The sequence below is a fragment of the Silene latifolia genome, chromosome Y (assembly GCF_048544455.1).
Source record: "Silene latifolia isolate original U9 population chromosome Y, ASM4854445v1, whole genome shotgun sequence".
Classification (NCBI taxonomy): Eukaryota; Viridiplantae; Streptophyta; class Magnoliopsida; order Caryophyllales; family Caryophyllaceae; genus Silene; species Silene latifolia.
Genome location: NC_133538.1, coordinates 393,303,247 through 393,312,297, shown reverse-complemented (window position 1 = coordinate 393,312,297; position 9,051 = coordinate 393,303,247).

Sequence of the window (9,051 nt, the reverse complement as noted above, 5' to 3'; positions counted from 1 at the left end):
TAACTATGGGGTATTACAATAATCGTTGTCGAGTTCAAAACTTTTATAACGGTTTATTTAAGAAGAATCGTTGTGTCAATGTTTCATCAATAAAAATAGAGAATGGTTACATACCGTTGTCAATAGATAAATATAACAACGGTTTTGCACGCAATAAAGCCGTTGTTAAATTGTGACATTTAATTAAATAAGATAACGAAATGAACCTTATCATATGTAATATTTAACAACGGTTTTGGAACCACTAAACCGTTGTCAATAGTAAACTAGGACAACGGGTTTGAAACCGTTATTAAGATTTAATAACAGTTTCATAAAAGTATACCCGTTGCCATAAACATATTTAACAACAGTTTTATAATGATTCTTGAGTTGTGATAACGGTGTTATAGATCCGTTATTGACGTTATATAACGGTTGCGTGTTTGTACAACCGTGGTATATATTTAACAACAGTCGTTGCAATAACGGTTCCGTGTTTCTATTTAATAACGGTAATTGCATTATTTGACCGTTATTGAAGGTCTTATTTGGCGTAGTGGAATAATTATTTTAGTAAACATTTTTTAATAAAATTACTATTCGAGAATCATATTGGGATAAATAATTATAGTATACTATTCAGTTTGTATAGCAGTGCGACGAAATAATGGTAACAATACTAACAAAGGTAAAGTGTAATAATAATAGTTATATTGTATTATTATAATAATACTAGCTACCTACACAACTACACTATAATAATAATAATAATAATAATAATAATAATAATAATAATAATAATAATAATAATAATAATAATAATAATAATAATAATAATAATAATAAACTGATCTTTTAAATATATATGATGCACCCATTGAATGATAGCCTGTGCCTTGGCATTATATTGTCCATGGCAAAGGTTGTCACCCTAAATACTCTTTTACTGGTCTTATGGTTATGAATGATAGCCTTCCTACTGTGGCTAAGCTTATTACCCGTGGGTTATTTTTGGTTAATCGCTGTGTGCTCTGTGAATGCTCTATGGAGGATCTTCACCATGTCTTCTTCAATTGCTCTTACTCTCGGCAAGTTTGGGCTGCTGTTGCCACATGGGTACACCTCCCCCTGTCTTTCTCCTTGGATACCATTGTTCAAGCTTTTCTTTCTGAATTCGGGAATGGCAAGCAAAAGGCGAGCTTGATGGCTTCTTTTCATTTCACCTGGAAGGAAAGGAATTCTAGGATTTTTAAGGGGACTAAGTCCTCGTCTGATTCTCTTTGTATTGTTATTAAACGTGCTGTCTCATTGCGTCTGTATGGCTCTTTTGCCTATGTTTTTTGTTGGTTATTTTCTTTTTTAGGGGACCTCCTTGGTCTCCTTTGTAGGAAAGGGTGGCAAAGATCTTGTATGTAACGCTTATTTTGATGAAATAAAAAGATCTAAAACTTTTCTGAAAAAAAAAAATATTATTATTATTATTATTATTATCATCATCATCATCATCATCATCATCATCATCATCATCATCATCATCATCATCATCATCATCATCATCATCATCATCATCATTATTATTATTATTATTATTACTTACTACTTATTATTATTACTAGTTCGAAAGCCCGTGCGATGCACGGAACTCCCAATAGTATCATCTGTAACAATATGTACCTATGTTAATTAAAAAAAGGCCAACTATTTGAACCCGAGATGAAACAAAATTTCGAGTTTGACATAGTTGATGACTGATAAATTATTAATCCTTTTCATCATAAAACTTGTGTCAGTTGGTATTAGCTATATCGGTTGTATAATATCAAGAACATAATTGTAATATGTAGTTAGAGATTTTATTGTTGCACAAACTACCAGTTTTTAAATTACTATAAAACACTATCTCGTAAACTTGGTGTAGTTCCCCCAAAATGAACCATTGATAATTGAAACAGAACCTTATGAGGTTCTCAAATTAGATAAACTTACAAAAAATACCAATATATTTAGCGTGTTTGTAGAAAATGTTAGATCTCTAAACAACATACTTTTTCTTTTACTATCTACGACATAGAACTAAGATTAATTGCCCTATAAACCTCACGTAATATAATATGACACCTAATTCAGTAAATTTTTTAAAAACTTATTTATAAACATATTTTTCGTGTGGTGCTGGTACATTAATGTAGAAATTGATCACTCGGGTGATGTTGTTCTTGACGCAGGAACGTAAAGCTGATAGAGAATAAAAACAGCCTTCGGTAGATAAATTTCAACATTATTAAGTGATTGTCACGACTCATATTTATGGTCATTGTGTAATATGGTCGGCCTTAATGAATATTGTATCTGCTTAAGCATAAAAGAGATCTTTGTATCTGAGGATGGCATCACTATCCAACCTGAACTCGTACTGCACCCAAATTGAAAACCCAAAACCCGAATTGACTTGACGCTATTCAACCATAGCTAAATGTTTATTATCGCATTCTGATATTATTCCCAAAAATCTTGATAACAAACCACCCGAAAATGATCCGAACCCGGAATGACCCGAATCGTTACAAAGACAACCCGGACCCAATGAACTCAACTCAAACCTGGCTTGATGTATTTACCAAGTCTAATTAGATATTGGTTGACATTCATCAAATGTTTAAATCACTGTCTATCTAGGTAGAATCTCTAAGATTATATGTACAAAAATTAATTTTTTATACTACTGTTTTAACGAACCTTATTGTTACTCGAAAAGAATCTATTTTGGTGTGTAGTTGTGTATTCCATGTCGCACTTTCCCTTTTGCTCTTGTAACCCTAAAGAATGTAGCTAATCTCCCAATTCCAAATCAAATATCCTGTCATCTTAATCGAGCTACACCAATCTCCTCTTTATCCAGTCGTCGACATCCGTATTATCATTGTTCAATCACTCTTTCAACACCTATTACTCGTGAATAATTCACGCGTTTCTCCGGCTCAGTTCATCGACGTCGGGACTTGGGCGTACCTCTCATCCCTTCTATTCCTTCGGGGACCTGTATTTGATGTACCTGCTCCTCTATACTTCATTTGATTTCTCATCTTTCGTATCTAAAATTTTATGTGTTTGCTATTTAATTAAATGATGCATCATAGCATAAATATCAATTGTAAAGTCTATACTAGAGTTGAAAAACATTTAGTTGGAAGTGAGGCCGACTCCAGGTGGTTTATCTGATGATGGGTAGAACTCTAAGGCCTTTGAGTTCCTGTATAGTCGATGATTTAACTTTAGGCCGTATGGGGAGGTCGTGCGTGAGGCAACTACATATAATTTTGTAACGAAGATAAGGTTGGTATTTTCTAGTAAACCATAGTCTTTGTGATTCTATAGGGCAACAACAGTCCAAGATAAACAGATGCAGCAGTTTCTCCTTGCGAAGTAGTAAATCAGTTGAATAGCCTTTGTTGTAGTCTGTACGCATTATACTCCCGCATCGACTAATCGTGCCTTACTCTCTTACCAGGCTGCTTGGCGTTGGTTATTCTCATCAATATTATATGGTATTTCTGTGTGGTTCTCTTTATAGGGGAAAAGAAGAAATTTCATACCAATATAGTGAGCATATTTTCTTCTAAAATTTGCTTGTTGTCTTTCTTCGCAAATACCTTGGACTTCATAATCCATTTTACTTGAGGTGTCATAAGCATAAATAAAGCAGAGTTAAACTGAGAGACCTAGTGTTAAGTTGTTAACTGTGGTCATGAATTAGAAACACTCGATTAGAGAAATATTAGTACTTAGAGTTGTCAAATATTTTTATTATTATAATAGCAGTATAAGACTCTCTGACACCATCATAGCAAAGCCAACACATCATAACATGGGTTATTTGGTCCAGCTTTTGAAGATGGGGATATATCTGACGGCGTACTATTGGTCGGGTTAAGTTCTTTGCAGAACAGAGCAATAAACATCATATTACAAAGTTATGAAGGTTAATAAGTCTAATAGCGGCGTAAGCTTTCTTACAGTGGTACGTGCTTTCAACATATCAAGACCAGCAGTGGGAGTATAAGTTGTGATCGTGGGAAGATAACAGACAGTTTATTATTCCACGGCTGTTTTATCTTTCTCTGTTGTTTCATGAAGCTGGTTGTGCTCATCCCAGGTAAAAATTGTATTTACAAATATTAGGATCTCTATCTGTCAATTTTAAAAGTCCTATGATAAGTAAAGGCCCTTGTGTCGGTAAATGATTGCGGGAACATACCAGAATCTAGGTTTTTTAGGGCCTATATATTGGCTCGACAAAGCACTTCTTGTTGGCTTTCTCTTTCGTTGCCTGTTATTGTTTATTGAGGTTACTCATGTGGAGAAACGCACCCTAAAAATCCATCTCTATATTCCCATGAAGTTACTATCACTGTGTCTATGTGTAGAATTCAAGTAACGAACGATCGGGATTGGCGTTGTTTTGGCAACTTGTTGATTCGGGTAATAAATCCGATGACAAATTTGATGGCGGTTGCTATGTTCTTCCTCGTTCTCATATATTGATGGTTGTCATTAGTCCTCGACAAATTTGGTGCAAATTAGTCATTAGATTTGGAAAGTGTAATCGCCTTGATGAAAAATTAAGGAAACAAACCCGGATTTGGATTACATGCGAGACTCATTGATCTAGGTGGTCCTTGGGATAAGATAATGCTGAGAGGCTTTGTTCCTACATGTCGGTGACCTTGATGCATCCTTATTCCTTACCTCCATTATTCCCTGAGATCCATCCATTGTTGTTTATCTTCTGCCGATTTTCTCGGTGGATATATACGGTACCGGGGATAAAGTTATTTTGCCCCTATTTTATTCTTATATAGGAAATGTTCTACCTATAGACATTAGTTTAGTTAAATGAGGATCAGAGTAGCATAAGAATTAGTGTTTCAGTAGAATAAGTTGATTATTCTTATTACGCGGACATGTCTTTTGTAATTTTTTTTTTTTTTTTTGAGTTTGTAGTGTTGTAGTCGTTGTAATCTACATGTTTTAGTTTTTTTTTTTTTTTTTTTTTTTAGTTTTAGTATTTAATCTGTAAAATCAACATATCTTATTGTTATTTAATTTATAAAATCAATTTAAGTAGTTTGCAAAACGTAGACTCTCTAATATCGCTCGAAAAGTTCCTGCTTTATATATGTGTGTATGTATGTATGTATGTATGTATGTATGTATGTATGTATGTATGTATGTATGTATGTATGTATGTATGTATGTATGTATGTATGTATGTATGTATGTATGTATGTATGTATGTATGTATGTATGTATGTATGTATGTATGTATGTATGTATGTATGTATGTATGTATGTATGTATGTATGTATGTATGTATGTATGTATGTATGTATGTATGTATGTATGTATGTATGTATGTATGTATGTATGTATGTATGTATGTATGTATGTATGTATGTATGTATGTATGTATGTATGTATGTATGTATGTATGTATGTATGTATGTATGTATGTATGTATGTATGTATGTATGTATGTATGTATGTATGTATGTATGTATGTATGTATGTATGTATGTATGTATGTATGTATGTATGTATGTATGTATGTATGTATGTATGTATGTATGTATGTATGTATGTATGTATGTATGTATGTATGTATGTATGTATGTATGTATGTATGTATGTATGTATGTATGTATGTATGTATGTATGTATGTATGTATGTATGTATGTATGTATGTATGTATGTATGTATGTATGTATGTATGTATGTATGTATGTATGTATGTATGTATGTATGTATGATTGATTGATTGATTGATTGATTGATTGATTGATTATTATTATTATTATTATTATTATTATTATTATTATGACCTACCTTATATACATATATACTCCCTTAGCTTCCCCGTCTATTCCAAAAAAAAAAAAAAAACACCTAGAACAAAAAAGAGAGAGACGGAAGTCGTCAGGGACAAAGGACGAGAGAGAGAGACACATCATCTTACACGCCATCGTTAACCGCGTTCACCATCTTCATCTCCGTCTTCACCATTCTTTCACTAACTAAAGGTAAACGTACATCTTTTTTCATATTTGTAGTAACATAATAGCTTTGTCGTAATTTGGGTTTTCGAACTCAGGTTTAGGCAGCCTTTATGGTGATTCGAATTGTTGTCAAAGAGTGGTAATTTAGGGCATGTTTGAGGTGCTTTATAGGGTGTTTAGAAGTCGTAAGGAGGGCTGGTTAATGGCAGTGCGGCTACCTTGTTTTGAATTGGTTTTAGGTCACGTTTCGATGTCGGGTTTAAATGAAAACATGCTGGATCATTAGGGTGGTATTGTAGGCATATTCGGGAGTGTTTTTATAAGGTTTTTACGTCGCTTTAAGGACCATTTGATGGCTATTTTGGGTTTGTTTTGAGTCGTCTTGAAGTCAAATTATGGGTGTGTCATTGTTGCTTACTAGATTATCGTTGGGGGGATGCACTTGGGGATGTTTGTATGACAGTTTAGTGTCATTTTAAGGTTAGCAAGGGGTACTCTATTTTGGTACGGTTTCGGCGATGATTTGTCGAGAGGGTGCACCTTGTATGGTTGGAGTTAAGGTGTGAAACAAATGCTCCGAATCGGGCTGCTGATGAGGTACGGGATGGTGGATGTGAGTGTTCAGGTGCGTGTAGTTGAGGGGATTAGTTGGGGTTGGTTGTGCATCCTTGATTGCTTGTGTGTGAATCGAGCTATGCGTGGTGCTTTGGCTTTTGCGTAGGACTTGCATGTGGTTAGGGAGTTCAGATGTTTAATTACTAAAGAGTGTTGGGTATTTATTTGTTGGAAATAGGAACTTTTTGAAGCCATGTAAAATGTTCTAATTGTCCCACATTGGTGAGGAAAAGAGTGTTTGATGGGTTTATATATGTCCACACTCCTTACCATATCACTAGTGGGTAAAGGGAGTCTTTTGTAGAGGCTTTGCCAGGTGCTTAATTCAGCTCGCACACGTGCCTGAGCCCGGGTCGTGCGCGGCCCGGCCCGGATTCGGATTCGAGATTCAGGATTTGGCAATCGCCAGCGGCGGGCCATGCCTATCTTTTTGGACCGGGTCTGTTCTGTTTGTTGTGTGGTAACTAAACTGTCTAAGTTCATTTACACATGTGCGAATTAGTCAGTCAATGACTGTTAGTGGGTGCGTTTTTTACTCCCCAGTTCTAGCTTTGACTGCTGAATTCCAGGGGCGGTTTTTGGCTCCTCCTTACGGTCTTTCTTGGCTATAAATAGGAGCCTCTACTGCATTCAGAAACACACAACAATTCACACTCTTCTCCATTTCTCTTCTTCTCTTCTCTCAATATTTTTCTGGGTAAAGATTAAGTTCGTTCCAGGCTTCTCCAGTCTCGGGTGGGCGATTCTGGAAGGCAGCAGTAGTGCAATCCTTCGGGAACTACCTGTCATTTGCTAATTGCCACCACGGTCGTACCGGAAATAGTTTTCAAGGCAATGGTTCTCTTCCACGTCACTACTAATCTCGTTCGGTATTTATGATCTTCTTTAATTGTTACTGCACTTTCCGAATAACAATTTGAAAACTATTTGCTGTTGTTGTAACAATGTCGTCTGTCTTATCAAAAACCCTTTCCGATTTGACTAAGCTTGAAAAACTAGACGGTAATAACTATAAATGCTGGTCACAAAAACTTTTGATGTTTTTTGAGCAACTAGAAATTGATTATGGGCTGTATAATGACCCTCCTGCTCCTATTAAGGAAGGAGCTACTGATGCGTCTGTTGAGGAGACTCCTCCTGTTATTTCTGTCGTTAAGTCAAATGAAGAGACAATTAAGAAATTTGATAAGGACAATAAGAACGTTAGATGCCAGCTTCTAAACAACATGACTGACACCCTTTTTTACCTGTTTATGGTTCATAATTCTGTCAAACTGATATGGGAGTCCTTAGAGGCTAAATATGGGGCTGATGACGCGGGCAAAAAGATATATGTTGTGGGTAAATGGCTACAATTTCAGATGGTTGACGGGAATCCTATTATGGAACAAGTGCATGTCTTCGAGAATTTATGTGCTGATGTTGTTAATGAGGGAGTGAAATTAGATGACGTTTTCGTGGCTAATGTACTACTGGAAAAATTCCCTCCTTCCTGGTCTGACTATAGGAACCACCTTAAGCATAAGAAAAAAGACCCGTCTCTCCAAGAACTAGTAGGACACATAAGGACCGAAGAGGCAAGTCGCCTTAAAGACAAACCTGTTAGTCAATCTGTGAATGCTTCTATTGCTGCTATTAAAGCTAATGTGGTTGAGGCTGGTGGTCCGTCTAATACTGAGAAGTCCAAGGGTAAGGGTAAGGCTAAGGTTGGTCAGGGTACGAACCAGGGTCCTGCTAAGAAGAATGGTCCAGGGAAGCCTACCAAACCAGTTGCTATGATTAAGAAAACAAAAGGTCCTATTATTTCCTACGTCTGTGGGAAAACTGGTCACAAAGCCTACTAGTGCACTGAAAAGAAAACTGCTGAAGCCAATGTTGCTGTGACTAATGATGTCATTGCTGCTGTGGTTGTGGAAGCTAATCTGGTGGGTAATGTTGCTGAATGGGTCTTGATCGGCGCTTCCGGACATCTTTGTGCTGATAAGGGATTATTTGCTGAGTTCGAGGAGGTAGCTGATGGGGAATGTGTCTACATTGGTAATTCTTCATCTGCAATGATCACGGGCAAAGGCAAGATCTTTCTCAAACTCACCTCGGGGAAAACACTTGCTCTCACTAATGTTTTATTTGTACCCTCATTGCATCGAAACCTCGTGTCTGGTGCCTTATTGAACATAGCTGGTTTGGAACTTATTTTTGAGGCGACAAGGTTATAATGTCGCGTAATGGGGAATTTGTGGGCAAGGGTTATCTTTCTGGGGGGTCTTTTTATATTGGACACTGATTCAGTTTTTAATAATATTTCATCTACCTCTGCTTATATCGCTGAGTCTATTGATGTTTGGCATGGTAAATTAGGTCATGTTGACTATATTAAAAAACTTAGAACTATGAGTTTAA